This window comes from Scyliorhinus canicula, chromosome 10 (assembly GCF_902713615.1).
Source record: "Scyliorhinus canicula chromosome 10, sScyCan1.1, whole genome shotgun sequence".
NCBI classification, from domain to species: Eukaryota; Metazoa; Chordata; class Chondrichthyes; order Carcharhiniformes; family Scyliorhinidae; genus Scyliorhinus; species Scyliorhinus canicula.
In genome coordinates, this window is record NC_052155.1 from 172,944,876 (window position 1) to 172,960,395 (window position 15,520).

Consider the following 15,520-nt stretch of genomic DNA (forward strand, 5'->3'; position numbering starts at 1 on the left):
AGCACAGAGGAGGAAGAGGAGGAGGAGCAGGAGGAGGAGGAGGAGGCTGGCGGAGTGGCGGGCGCAGCTCGCAGACACGACCCAGGTGCTGGTGATGTCCAGGAGGTGGCACGACGGACCCGGCGAGGACGGTGGGCACGCGACGCCTTGGTGGCAGCACGGTTCACGCGTCGTATGCGACGTCCCCGCTGAACACCAAACCACCACCTGCATCGCTAGTCGTGCAGAGGGTCAACACACAACTTCTACCACCACAACCCCCCCACCCCCTCTCAGTGTACCCTGCTCCACTTCGACATCACCCTTACCACTGGGTCCAGACGGTATGGCACAACATTGATGGCTGTGTCAGCGGGTGTGATCAGTGCCATGTGGAATGATGACAGCCCGCTCTGCGATGAGCTGTGAGCTCAGAATTGTTAGAGAGAGTCTGACCCATGGCAATAGCTGAACCATCCACCTTGGTGGCCGCTGAGTTCGTCACGGACCCTAACCCTAACCCTAACTCCATAACGTGCCCGCGTGGGCTGGCTGTGGGAGGGGGTGGGGGGAGGGGACTGCACACCCGGCACCGAAGTTTCACCGCTCATCAACCCCAGCGACACTCGGTCACCATCACGAATCCTGTGGCTGTGGAACAATCACACGGTATTACAAGTAAGGTGGAACAGTGCATTTAATGTGAATAATAATTTACAGGTGCCCTAGCCCCTACAACTAAACTGTGCCCTTCCCCCGTGCCAACTTACTCAGTGTCTATCTTAGTTGCCTTACGGGCCCTACCACTACGTCTAAGTGATTCCCCAGATGATACAGCAGGAGTGGAGGAGGATTGCTGCGAATCGCCCCTTCGACTTGTTTCTCCTTCGGCAAGCGTTTCCTGGGGCGACCCGGCCTCGATGGGCCAGGCTGCTCTGCGGGCGTCTCGGGTGACGTTGTGCCACCCTGCTCTGCCTGCTGTCCACTCGATGCACCAGGGATGGGACGGGGGGAGGCCCGAGAATTCCGGGACGCCCCGTGATGGAGTTGATGGGACGGGCCCCGAAACCGCCTCCTCCCTCGGGGAGCCCGGTGGCCCCCGGTCCTCACTTTGGGACAGAGGTGCGAGCGGGGAGGTGCCCCGTCGCACCACCGACACCTGGCGCTGCCAGTCCTGGAGGCCTGCAACGGTATCCACCAGGATCCGAAGGTTTGCAGAGACGGAGTCCAGGGATTTAGACATTCCCGCCAGGGACTGTGCGATCTCAACCTGTGAGTGCATGACGCCATCCAGCACGGGTGTCAGGCGGTTGATGCTCTCCGCGACTGACTGCTGGGACTGTGCCATCGACTGCTGGGACTGTGCCATGGCGTGCTGCGACTGGGCCATGACTTGCTGAGACTCGGCCAAGGCCCGCAGCGCGCCGGCAATGTCGTGTTGGCTCTGGCGCATTGCTGCCTGTGAGAGGGCAACCCTATCCAGGGCCGAGGATGATGCCTGCACGTGAAGCCCAATGCCTTGCATAACCTGACCCATTGCCTCCACCGCGGATGCCACCCGTGCGGTGTCGGCCTGGGTTGCTGCCATGAGCGGCACCACTCCCTGCTCATGGACGCGGTTCGACTCCTCTAACAGCGTCTGCAGAGTCTGGAAGACAGCCCTCATCCCGTCGTTGTGTCCCTGGGTGTCTTGATGCATCGGCTGTGCGGGTGGATTGAGAAAGTCCAGGAACTCGGAAAACGTCTGGGAGCCAGCTGGATGCTGGGCCTGGCCTGCCCTCCGCCAGTCCGGGCCCTCGGCTGCTCCGACCTCCACCTGCTGTACCTGCTCAGCTGTGATGTGCGACCCAAACTGTGACCTCATCACTAAATAGGCCAACCGGGGTGAGTGTCTCTGGGATGGTGGATGGTGTGGGAGATAGCTGTGCCGCAAGCTTGAGGTCGACTTGGGTTGATGCCTCCTCTATGTCATCGGCCCGCTGAGAGGCCGCAGGGCGTTCGCGGGCCATTTCTGTCTCTTGCTCTCTCGCCGCCCTCTGGGCGTCCTGCTCCACAGATTCGGTTGGGGAGGATGGGACTCCCCGCTGATCGGGCACCCTCTGTTGTGCGGCCCTAGGTGAGGTGGGGGCAGATGCCTGTGTCCGCCTGGAGGCAGACGGCCCTGGTCGTTCGACATCATGTCCTAGGGAAGAGGATGAAACGGGTTATTTAGATACGCTCGGCCGGGCGCTGGACGGTCCCAGTGGGCAGGGTGTGAAGGGACAGAGGATGGTGGAGGTGTTCCAGTGGGCAGGGTGTGAAGGGACAGAGGATGGGGGAGGTGTCCCAGTGAGCAGAGTGTGAAGGGACAGAGGATGGGGGAGGTGTCCCAGTGGGCAGGGTGTGTGAAGGGACAGAGGATGGGGGAGGGGGGTGTTTGTTATGCAGGGTTGTCTCACTTGTTGCAGCTCCGCCAACCTCGCATTGCGCAATCTCCCGGGTGGCAGATCCCCCAACAAGGTCCAGTGCCCTCTGCTCAAACGTGGTGAGGGGGTGCAGGATAGGCGAACCCCCTCCAGTCTTGTTCCGCTCACGTGTTTTGTGAGCGGTCTTGTCCTGTTGGGGGAGGGGGCATAGGTAGATCATTACAATACGGTAGGTATCAGCAGGCCGTTCAGATACTGGCACAGTTTGGGGGTCAAGTTGTAATAAGACCATTGCATCTCTCCACGGGGGCCAGAGCACTGGGTCTGTGACAACTTTGTGAACCACCCTCCACTCACTCTGCCCCAATCCCCCTCCACCCCCCTGGCAGCCCTGGTGAGGTCGTGCATCTTCTTCCGACATTGCTCTGCAGAGCGAGGGTCTGCCCCACAGCACTGACAGCAGCAGCCACCTCACGCCAGGCCTGGCGCACCGCGCTGGCAGGGTGGCGATGCCCTCTACGCGGGCAGATGATGCCCCTCCTCTGCTAGATTGATTCGAGCAGCGTCTCCACGTCAGCCTCCACGAATCGCGGGGCTGCTCTCCTGAGCTCCGACATCCTGGCCTAGTTTCTGTGCTTGCCCGCGCCTTTTTACGGCGTCGGGCGGCGTCACGTGGGCGTGTTCGTATGGTCACCGCGTTCCGGCGTCATTGCGCACGTGATTGACGCGGTCCCGTTCCTAGCCCATTTCCCGGAAGTGAATACGTCGGGAACTGGGCCATGCCGGGCCGTCGCAAAAGTCGGCCGTTCGCGATTTTCCGCGGGTGCGGAGAATCACGCCCACAGTGCGAGTTGATTGTCAGCCCTCAACCAATCGCTATAAGTGAATGTTTACTGTATGTAAAGGTGGCCGTTTGAGCAGAATACCTGGGATTTAAAGTGCTTCAGCTGTGGCACTGCTCAAATGAATGAGGGGGAGACGGGAGGATTCAGGAAAGCGTCAATTCAAACGCAGCAAGAGAAATGTCAAAGCTGTAGAGCAGAGTAATGAGTTAAAATAAGCAGAGTGGGCTAGGAAGGGACGGAGAATGCTATGTGAGAAAAAGCTTTTCCACACATCGAGCGGTTTGGGTCTGGAGTGCACTGCCTGCAAGTATGGTGGAGACAGGAGCCGGCGCTGACACAATGAGCCAAATAGTCTCCGTCTGAGCCGTAACACTCCTGAGAGATTAACAAAGGTAACAGGACTAAGGTGACATCAGGGAATGGTTAAAGCTAAAGACACCATATCAAATGTAATGAAGCTAGTACACGGTAAATTCCAGCCCCACGTGCCCCAGAGTCACAACACAAGCGAATTAACAAATAATTCTTAGAAAAATACCCAATGTCTTTGGCCCTTGGCTGACCAATAATTACAGTCACCAGGGGTGGGATTCTCCCCTACCCGCCGTGACGGGGGGTCCCGGCGTAGGGGAGTGGCGCCAACCACTCCGGGGTCGGGTCTCCCCAAAGGTGGGGAATTCTCCGCACCTTTGGGGGCCAGCCCCGCGCCGGAGCGGTTGGCACCAGAAGACTGGTGCAAAAAACCGCCGCCAGCGGCAGCGGGGCTGGCCGAAAGACTTTCGCCGGTCGGCGCATGCGCCGGTGGTGACGTCAGTGGCCAGCTGCCGCTGACGTCACCACCGGCGCATGCGCGATGTGGGTTTCTCTTCCGCCATGGCGGAGGCCGTGGTGGCCGCGGAGGAGAAAGAGTGCACCCAGGGCACTGGCCTGGAGTCTGAGCGGGGGGCCCCGATCGCGGGCCTGGCCACCGTGGGGGCACCCCCCGGGGACCGATCGCCCCGCGCCCCCCCCCCCAGGACCCCGGGTGCCCGCTCGCGCCGCCGATTCCGCCGCCACCAGAGGTGGTTCAAACCTCGGCGGCGGGAGAGGCCTCCCAGCAGCGGGACTTCGGCCCATCCGGGCCGGAGAATCGCCGCAGGGGCCTTGCCGATCGGAGTGGCGTGATTCCCGCCGCCGCCACTTCCCCGGTGGCGGAGAATCTCTGCCATGGCGGGAGCAGGATTTTCGGCGGCCCCAGGCAATTCTCCGACCCTGCTGGAGGTCGGAGAATTTCGCCCCAGGTTTGTAAGTTTAAACAGAACTACTGTTTATTTATAACAATGACTATCATGAAATATGCAGTAAGTACAATTGGATAATGACAAGCTAATACCTATTGCTCACTTTAACTGTCCCACCATCTACCCACGCACACGAGACAGACAAACCCAGAAGGGGATGGGCCGAATGACCTAATCCTATGGTCATATAGGAGGAAAGGGGTGAAAAATAATAAGGGTGGAAGTCAAAAGATAACGGGCTGGATTCTCAGTTCCTGAGGCTAAGTGCCGACGCCAACGGAGGGTCCGTGGGAAAATCAGCGCAGCACCCTCCCCGATTCTGCTGGCGGTGAGGAGCTAGCACCGACACTGTGTGAAACACCCGTGAAACACGGTTGGAGAATCGCCGGGTCATGTGCTGCACATGCGCAGAGCTGACAAGGTGCAGCCGCGTGTACGTCTACACGCCTCGCACACGCACCGATCGTGCAAGATGCCGCCGGCAGTGCTGGACCGCGTACCCGCCCACCCCGACTCCACAGCTCACCTCCTGGCCACCCCCCACCACTTCCCTCAGCCCTGGCAGAAGCCCCCCCCGGCCAGCGGCACGGAGTGTGGCGGGACACTGTCCACACACCCGCACTCTCTCTCTCTGCAGTCGGCACGCAGGGCTCCCGGCCGCTGAGACAACACGTGGGCCGTGCCGTTGGGAACTCGGCCCATCGGAGGCGGAACATCGTGGGTGGGCCGGCTAAAGACATTCCAGTGGTTGTGACCACGTGCGGTGTGCTTCCTGATCACGCCGATTTGGAGAGAGCGGAGCATCGTGATCCAACGTCAAACTGGCACCTGCCCCGATTCCGGGGGGGGGGGGGGGGGGGGGGGGGTGGGGGAGGTGGCGGAGAGAGAGAGAGAGTGAGTGTTTAATTTCATTTTGAGTTTGGATGCCATTTAAAAATGCGCTCCGGTCTCTGTGAAGCCAGATTTTCCAACGTGATCAGACCCTGCCCCATGGTTTTGTGAAGGGTAGGTCGTGCCTCACAAACTTTATTGAGTTCTTCGAGAAGGTGACCAAAGAGGTGGATGAGTGTAAAGCAGTTGATGTGGTGTATATGGATTTCAGTAAAGCGTTTGATTAGGTTCCCCACGGTAGGCTATTGCAGAAAATACAGAGGCATGGGATTCAGGGTGATTTAGCAGTTTGGATCAGAAATTGGCTAGCTGCAAGAAGACAAAGGGTGGTGGTTGATGGGAAATATTCAGACTGGTGTCCAGTTACTAGTGGTGTACCACAAGGAAATGTTTTGGGGCCACTGCTGTTTGTCATTTTTATAAATCAACGCCTTTGGACCCACGGCGAGACATCACTGAAACGACTACACGATGACATCAATAAGTTCCATCCCACCATCAAACTCACCATGGACTATTCTCCAAATTCAGTTCCATTCTTGGACACACTCGTCTCCATCAAGGACGGTCACCTCAGCACCTCGCTTTACCGCAAGCCCACAGATAATCTCACGATGCTCCACTTCTCCAGCTTTCACCCGAAACACATTAAAGAAGCCATCCCCTATGGACAAGCCCTCCGTATACACAGGATCTGCTCAGACAAGGAGGAGCGCAACAGACACCTACAGATGCTGAAAGATGCCCTCGTACGAACGGGATATGGCGCTCGACTCATTGATCGACAGTTCCACCGCGCCACAGCAAAAAACCGCACCGACCTCCTCAGAAGACAAACACGGGACACCACTGACAGAGTACCCTTCGTCGTCCAGTACTTTCCTGGGGCGGAGAAACTACGACATCTTCTTCGCAGCCTCCAACACATCATCAGCGAGGATGGACATCTTGCCAAGGTCATCCCCACACCCCCACTACTGGCCTTCAAACAACCGCGCAACCTCAAACAAACCATTGTTTGCAGCAAATTACCCAGCCTTCAGAACAGCAACCACAACACCACAAAACCCTGCCAGGGTAATCGCTGCAAGACATGCCAGATCATTGACATGGACACCACCATTACACGTGGAAACACCACCCACCAGGTACGCGGCGCATACTCGTGCGACTCGACCAATGTAGTCTACCTCATACGCTGCAGGAAAGGATGTCCCAAAGCGTGGTACATTGGCGAGACCATGCAGACACTGCGACAACGAATAAACGGGCATCGTGCGACTATCAACAGGCAGGACTGTTCCCTTCCAGTTGGGGAACACTTCAGCAGTCAAGGACATTCAGCCTCTGATCTCCGGGTCAGCATTCTACAAGGAGGGCTTCAGGAGACGCGACAACGCAAAATTGCTGAGCAAAAACTTATAGCTAAGTTCCGCACGCATGAATGCGGACTCAACCGGGATCTGGGATTCATGTCGCATTACATTCGGCCCCCACCAACAAGCCTGGACTTGCAGAGGCCTACCGACTGAACTGGCTTGGGACAATTCACACCTCTTTAACCTGGAGTTACCTCTCTCTCTGCATCTTTGATGATTTGATTGCCTGCAGGTGCTCGCATTCCGGGGCATCTCTGACTGTGTCTATATAAACATTTCTGGAACAAGCCTTTCCATTCACCTGAAGAAGGAGCCGTGCTCCGAAAGCTCGTGTTTGAAACAAACCTGTTGGACTTTAACCTGGTGTTGTAAGACTTCTTACTGTGCTCACCCCAGTCCAACGCCGGCATCTCCACATCATTTTTATAAATGACCTGGAGGAGGGCGTAGAAGGATGGGTGAGTAAATTTGCAGATGACACTAAAGTCGGTGGAGTTGTGGACATTGCAGAAGGATGTTACAAGTTACAGAGGGACATAGATAAGCTGCAGAGCTGGGCTGACTGGTGGCAAATGGAGTTTAATGCAGAAAAGTGTGAGGTGATTCATTTTGGAAGGAATAACAGGAAGACAGAGTACTGGGGTAATGGGAAGATTCTTGGTAGTATGGATGAGCAGAGAGATCTCGGTGTCCATGTCCATAGATCCCTGAAAGTTGCCACCCAGGTTGAGAGGGTTGTTAAGAAGGCGTACGGTGTGTTAGCTTTTATTGGTAGAGGAATTGAGTTTCGGAGCCCTGAGGTCATGTTGCAGTTGTACAAAACTCTGGTGCGGCCGCATTTGGAGTATTGCGTGCAGTTCTGGTCGCCGCATTATAGGAAGGATGTGGAAGCATTGGAAAGGGTACAGAGGAGATTTACAAGGATGTTGCCTTGTATGGAGGGAAGATCTTACGAGAAAAGGCTGAGGGACTTGAGGGTGTTTTCGTTAGAGAGAAGAAGGTTAAGAGGTGACTTAATTGAGGCATACAAGATGATAAGAGGATTAGAAGGGTGGACTTTGAGTGCCTTTTTCCTCGGATGGTGAGGTCCAGCATGAGGGGACATAGCTTTAAATTGAGGGGAGATAGATATAGGACAGATGTCAGAGGTAGGTTCTTTACTCAGAGAGTAGTAAGGGCGTGGAATGCCCTGCCTGCAACAGTAGTGGACTCGCCATCACTAAACGCATTCAAATGGTCATCGGATAGGCATATGGACGATAAAGGAATAGTGTAGATGGGCTTTAGAAGGGTTTCACAGGTCGGCGCAACATTGAGGGCCGAAGGGCCTGTACTGCGCTGTAATGTTCTATGTTCTATGTTCTATCCTATATCAGGGCAAAATTCACCCCAGCCCCAAAAAAATGGCAATGGGTGGGAAGATCTGGTCGGAAACCTGGCTGTTTCTCTGGGGAGAAACACACTGGTTTTCTGCCGAAACCTAGATCATTTGGACTGGGGTGAGGAGAAATTTCACCATGCGAAGGTGTTATAATCTTTGGACATCTCTCTCCCAGAGGGCTTTGGATACTCAGTTGCTGACTATATTCAGACAGGGGATTGATTCCCTGGAAATGAAGGGATATGTGGAAAGTGTGGAAGATGGGTAGATGTAGAAGATCAGCTGTGATTTTATTGTATGATGGATTAGGCTTCAATGGATAATAATCTAACCTTGCTCCTATTTCTTATGTTCTCATGCTCTCAGGTGAGCAATTCCATCAGTAATGCCACTGCCCCATCCTCGGGCGGTTGCGGGGTTGGGTCGGGGGGCGTATACCGTGACTGGGAACATTGTTTCCACATCAACTGTTTCTGTTTAGGGGGGTCACCATTGGCGACCATTTCCTTGTGAGGCCGTCGTCTGAAAACCCCGATGTCTGAGTCCCAATCCTCCACTCCAAGCATCTCAGTGTCACCAGGCCTCCTTGTGCCATTCCAGTGGGGCTGGAAGACCGTCCCTACGGTGGGGTTTGTCCTAACTCTGGCTTCCTGCTCCAGAGGTGATTTAGTTAAGTCTTTATTTGCTAAGATACCAACCCAATCTGCTTCACCCTGGTCCCTGGGATCAGCCATCACTGGAGTTACAGACGTGTACAGTGAGCCCTGGGCAGAAACGTCTGACCTATATCCATCTGTCCCGGTACTGCCTCTGAAGGCCTTGGCTGCGTTCTACTTTCCCGCTAATATTGGGGAATGTTAGGCTAAGGTAGGTTTGGTGCCTCCGGCCCATCAGCTGGTGCCACTCCAGTCGAAACGTGCGGTGTGGTCCGATAGCTGAACAAAAGGTTCCCAAGCCTCATCTCCACAGATCCTGTGGCCTGTTTCCTCATACTCTTCTTGAAAGTCTGCACTGCTCGCTTAGTCAGAACATTTGAGGAAGGGTGGTATGGATCCGTCCAGATGTGCTTCACCCCATTTGTCTTCTTCATGGAGCGTTCAAACTCCTCACTGGTGAAAAGGGTACCATTGTCCGTGACTGGCATCTCTGGGATACCATGGGTGCTGAAAGAGAGTCATAGCTTCTCGACCGTGGCCTTTGATGTGGTCGACGATATTTGATGGCAAGAACTTTGAACCTCGGAAAGGCCCGTCAAAATCTACATGTAGACGCACCCAAGACCAGTCCGGCCATTCCCATGGGTAGAGTGGTGCAGGTGGCGTGAGCTTCTGATGTTCCTGGCATGTGGTGCATTGTTGGGCCAGTCGCTCAATCTTGCCATCCAGGTCTGGCCACCCCACATAGCTTCTGGCTGGCATTTTCATTTTTGACACCCCCGGGTGTCTATTGTGCAGGTCTTAAATAATGGCCTGCCTGCTCTGGCATGGGATCACAAGGCAAGCTCCCCACAGGAAGATGCGTTCTCCACACTGAGCTCCTGCTGCTTGATCTCATAGGCCCGCAGCTCATTGGTGGTTTCCATGGCTGCCCTCCGTTTAAGATGACACGGCGTCACATTGCCAATATTGGGTCCTCTGTGTCCAGTCACGTATCTGAGCAGCGGTGACCAGCAAGGTATCCATAAAGTTTAGGTTGATATGACCTTGTCAGTCCTTGGTGGAGATGGGAGGCAGTGTGTGTTGGCAATGGGAGCCGGCTCACAGCATCTGTATTTGTGACCTGTGTGACCAGGCGATGCTCAAACATGTACTCGTACGGCGTTAGCTATAGAGCCCATCGATGTATCCAGGCAGATGCTATTGGTGGAATCACCTCGTCTTCTTTAAACAACCCGAGCAATGGCTTGTGGTGCTTTCCAATGGTGACTCCATGCCCATACGCATACTGGTGAAATTTCGCTCCGCAAAGATGATGGGCAGCCCTTCTTTCTCAATCTGGGCATAGCCACGCTCCGATACGTCCAAAATCTGTAAAGCATAGGCTATCGGTCTTTCCTGTCCATCATTCATGTGGTGGGATAATACCGCCCTGATTCCATATGGTAAGGCATCGCAAGTAACCAAAATGGACTCTGAGGGGTCATAATGGGTCAACAACCCTGATGACGACAGTCACGGCTTCACCCTGGCGAAGGCTTCTTCTTGTGGCCCTCTCCACGCCCATTCTTGATGTTTCTTCAGTACCGTGTGCAGTGGTGCGAGGACGGTTACCAGGTTAGGGATAAACTTCCTGTAATAATTAATGAGTCCTAAGAATGACTGAAACTCGGTCACATTCTGTGGCATGGGGCCTTGTTTGATTGCTCGCGCCTCCTCCTCTACTGGGTGCATGGCTTCTCGGTTGACACGATACCCTAAGTACCTGACCTCTTTGCCTCTCTTGAAGCAGACGCCTGTCTCAGAAAACCGATGGAGGACTTCCCCCAAGTTGCTCAGGTGCTCCTTTTTGGTTGCTCCAGTGATTAGGACCTCATCCAAGTCGACCGCCCCCCCCATTCGCGGTAGTCCGCAGATGTTGACCATAACTCTCTGGAAAATAGCGCAAGCCGATGACACTGCGAACAGAGGCCTTGTGTATTCACAGAGGCCTCTATGGGTATTAATGGTGACAAATCTGGAATCTGCGTCAAACTGCAATTGGAGGTATGCGTGACTTATATCGAGGTTAGAGAAATAGTGTACGCCTGCCAACTTTGCGTCGAGGTCCTCTATTGACAGCATGGTGTATCTGTATAAATGAGAGGCCTTGTTTAAGGTTAGTTTATAATCCTGGCACAATTGGACAGTTTTGTCCGGTTTTAGTACCAGGACCACAGGTGCTTCCCAGTCTGCAAAGTGTACCAGCTGGATGATTCCTAGGCTTTCTGAGCAGTTGTGTTCATCCTCTGCCTTTGTCAGCTATGCACAGCGGACTGGCGGGCCCTGAAATACTTTGGTTGGCCTTTGGGTCTTCATGCATCTTGGCCATGGCACCTTTGCTTTTACCCAGGCCCTCGTGGAAAACTTCCGGGTACTTCTCCAAGACTTGATATAATCCCCAGTGCCCATCTGGAAAATGTATTACCAATCCAATGGAGCATTTGTAGCCAATCATGACCCAGCAAACTCGGGCAGGGGGCCCTATGCTATTATCAAGGGCAGCTTGATGGACTGCTGTTGTAGGCAACTGGGGTCACTGTTGTGCCCGCGATAGCTAGGGGTATCCCGTGAAGATTGCCAACCTTGCTTTGGTGTCCTGCTCGTTAAACTGCTGGATTCCCGCCCTGATCTCTTGGAACCTCTGGCATCCTATCAGTGAGACTGCGGCCCCCGTGTCCATTTCTAGCGGGTCACCATTCACCGGGACAGGGATTTCGATGGAGGCCACCCTCTGCCTGCATGCACTCGTCTTCGTCTGGCTGCTCTATGTGGAGGCTCCTGGCTCTAGGCGGGCACCTCCCTCGACCAGGGCGATGCGCCCGCCCATCTGACCTGGCACAGCCTGTCTCTGGCTTCTCTGGCCACAGGTGCCGCACCTCTGTGGATCTTTCTCCATTGATTCTGGGGAAGTGTCTCGCCTGTTTGCAGCAGCCCTCAGCCAACAGGCCTGGTCCCGACAGTTTGTGGGTGAGGGTGGTGTCCCACAGGTCCCACTCCTAGGGATCTAAATGGGGGCATCCTATGCTATTCATTCCTAACCTCCTCCATACCTGGCATCCCTTGGAGCTCCTGGACTCGTTTCTCTACGCTCTCCCACGAGAGGGCGATCTCAACACCAGTTTTTAGATCCAGGAGCGACTCGGCCAGCAATTTCCGCTGGGTCGCCATGTTGTTTATGCCTCATACAAGGGGGTCCGGTAACATCTTGGGTAGGGATGTCCCGTAGTTGCAGTATTCCGCCAGTTTGCATAACCATGCTAAAAACTCTGTAACAGGCTCCCCAGGGTCTTCTCGGCTGTGTTAAACCGATATTATTGGACAATAGCCGATGGCTTGGGGTCATTGTGATTTGTCACGAGCCGCACCAATTCCTTGAAGGTCTTGGAGTCTGGGGACGCAGAGTAGGTTAAGCTCTTCATGACGCTGAACGTGGGGGCCCAACAGGCGGTCAAAAGAATCACCATCCTGTTCTCTTCTTCATTAATTCCATTTGCCATGAAGAAATATCCCATACCCTCCATGGTGTTTCAGACTTATCGGAGCTACAGGAGGGGAAGGAGGCAGATGTCTTGTCCTTCTCCTCGCTAATAGCTCAAGGCTAGCCTCGTTCGGGTGGAGATACCCAGCACTGCCTAAGTCTTCGGCTTGGTTACGGGACCTGGTGGATTTTCTGCACTTGGAGAAGATAAAGTATACTATGAGAGGGTGGATGGAAAGGCTTTACTCAGCTGATAGGGGAGGGTTGATCTGTTTTTTAGAGCTTTCTTTGAGGTGGCTGAAGGGAAGTGTTAGGAGGGGCTAGTCTTGGTACGAGGTTGGGTTAGGTTGGATGGGGTTATGTTCAGGATATTTCATTTTTGTAACAATGTAAAATTTGTTTGAAAAGTTTCAATATTTTGTATGTCAAAAACAAAAAGATTGATAACCATTGCTAAAATGACTTGTGCCAGAAAGCCCCACTTTATATGATTAAAAAATTACTCAACAAATTTTTAATGCTAGACCTGGAGGAGAATTGCTTTGAGAAGATAATTGACTTGAAGTGTAGAAATATGTCCCATATTTTGACAATCTCTTACATATTACCAGCTGTTATGGCTCACCATTCATGGATTGATGCTTGCTTGCACTGAAAATCTACATTGCATGCAGTCAGCTGGCTACTGTTCAGGATTCGTACATGTATTGAAAGTCTTTTGATGCACATTCCTTACAAAAGAAAAGGGGCTGGATTCGCTGTTTTTGGGACTATGTCCCCACGCCGTCGTAAAAATTGTGGACCACATATTCCTCGCCCTGCATCGGCCCGCCCTCAACCAGGACCGCCGCGGACTGAGTCCGCAGCCACCACGCTAGTTTCCCAACCGGCAGGACCATGAGTTGTCCACGCCGTCTGGGCTTCGGCCGGTCGGAGGCGGAGAATGGCAGAGTGAACCTTCTGCAATGGCCCCAGGTAGGGATAGCCGCTTTTTGGGGCCTGCAGAATCAGGGAACTGGCGTCGGTCCCGATTCCGTGCGGGGAAACGGATTCTCCGCCCCGGCGCCAGCCGCGATTTTGGCGTCGGGGTGCAGAGAATCCAGCCCAAGGTTTCTGTGAAATGTCTGTCCTGTTTTCAATATTCAATGCCAATTTGCAGCATTCAACTCTGCTGCTTTTGGGGCCTTCCGATTGCCTTCGTGCTTTTCATTTGGTCTGAGGCGAAGGATAAGGCTGCCTGTTGTGAGTTTCCAATCAATTACTGCCAGAGTACATTGATCTTGACCTACTGTTTGTCACGAGCACTCCTGTGGAAGTGTTCTGAAGAATGGTTTCCGGATGCTTCTCTCGCTTCGAGATTAACAACCTCAAATTATTCCCAAAGACAAATCCATCCAGTAGCATTGCTTTGAGTACAGTATCAATTACAAACATCCTCTGGGAATATCCTGTGGGATTTTGCCTGCAATAAAGATTCTCTAAAAATACTAGTCTGATACCTGCAGAATATCAATTCAGATTGAATCAGGTAAATGTAGAAATATCTCTTTTTTTAAGCATAATTTGTACGTGATGAAGATTTCATGAACTATGCGTCTGCGGAGTTAAGTTTCGAACAATTTGAAGGCAAAAGTGGCCAGGTACTGTTGAAGGAAGGTAAGGCTGTGCTGTTTAACATGACAAAGATACATGGTGTTCATCTCTGAAGTGGTCCCCTTAGACTGGGCTGTGTTGGCAACTGGACAATGAGGAGTTCAACATTGTCACTACACTGCACCACACCCACCTAAAGCTGAGCCAATGTTGTTGTTGCTGGCTATAAGATATTAAACATCCATTATCCAACCCTATAATTTTCCAGCAAACGGTGCCTTAAATATCCAGAACTGCATTTATCCCTGTTCACTAATTATAGTTGGATATTAGACAAGAATAACGAGCAGTGTGGTGTGTAGGTAGGAAAGAATAATGAACTGCTCATTTGTATTTAATTATGCTCTGGAGAGGCCCAATTCTTTCAACGATAATGAACATTAGTGAAAGTTCAGAAACAAGACAGCCAGGGCCTCATGTTCTGAAAGCCTATTTACAGCACTGGCTTTGATGTTTCCATCACTACACTGTTAAGTTCTATATCACTCCGTGCAGCCATTCTTAATCCAGCTCGCAACAACTCAGACGCATTTGGGGGTGAGGCAGTGGAAAACTGGGCAAGCGGATTTAGGTATGAAAAAGGGTTCCTGATGTAGGGGAGGGACAGGGAAAAAGCAGAGGGAGAGACAGAGATCTAATGCAGGAGAAGGATAGAAATCCCCTTGCAGCTTAACGGGGAAATAACAGTCCCGGAGAAACAGGCAATCTGCACGAGAAGGATGGCAGCCATATTGAAGCGGAGTGGGGCAAACATCAAGAAAGCAGACCTTCCTTCTCTCCTAACTGAGGTAAATAGCAGGAGGAATGGATTGGTTGTTGTAAGGGGTCCATATAGATACCAGACGTGATGCGTGTTTCGTGGAGGAGGAAACTGCTGTGACGTGCAACTACATTGAAACTTTGGGGTCTTTTGCAATCAAAAAGATATTTAGTGCCGAGCGACGCAGTCAGGGGAAGCTTTTTTCTCCTGCTGACACTTGCTAGCAGTTTCTCAGGAGTCAGAGGTGAAAGTGAGATCTGATAGTCGGAGAGGAGAATCTGTCGAAATTAGTTCTGGTTGCCTGTTGACTCTAACCCCCCCGGGGGTGGGGGGGGGGGGGGGTGTCCTGGGTCCTGGGTCCTGCTCTATGAAGAAAGAAGCAAGATGAGCCTCAAGGTCACCCCAGCAGTCGCCTCTCTCAATAGTTGCTGTTGACCAGAAGATTCAAAGCCAGATCAACTGCAACGGTTTGACAACAGAGATTTCTGAACATCAACAGAAGCAGTATCACTCTGCTCCCATAGCGTAGTGAGACCTGGACTCTGTACTGGCCCGTCAGCAATGCCTCCATCACCTCCTCCAGATTTAATGGGAGGACCATCGAACAAACATCCGTGTCCTTTTTGAAGGAAGGACAACAGGCTTTCAGGCAAAACTCTGGCAAAATCAACTTTGATTGTCTAAGCACTGGGTCCGGAGAGCCAAATATAATTTCTCCCTGTCACGTCCTATTTTCTCCATTCTAAAAAGTCCAGGGATTTAGGGGAGGGC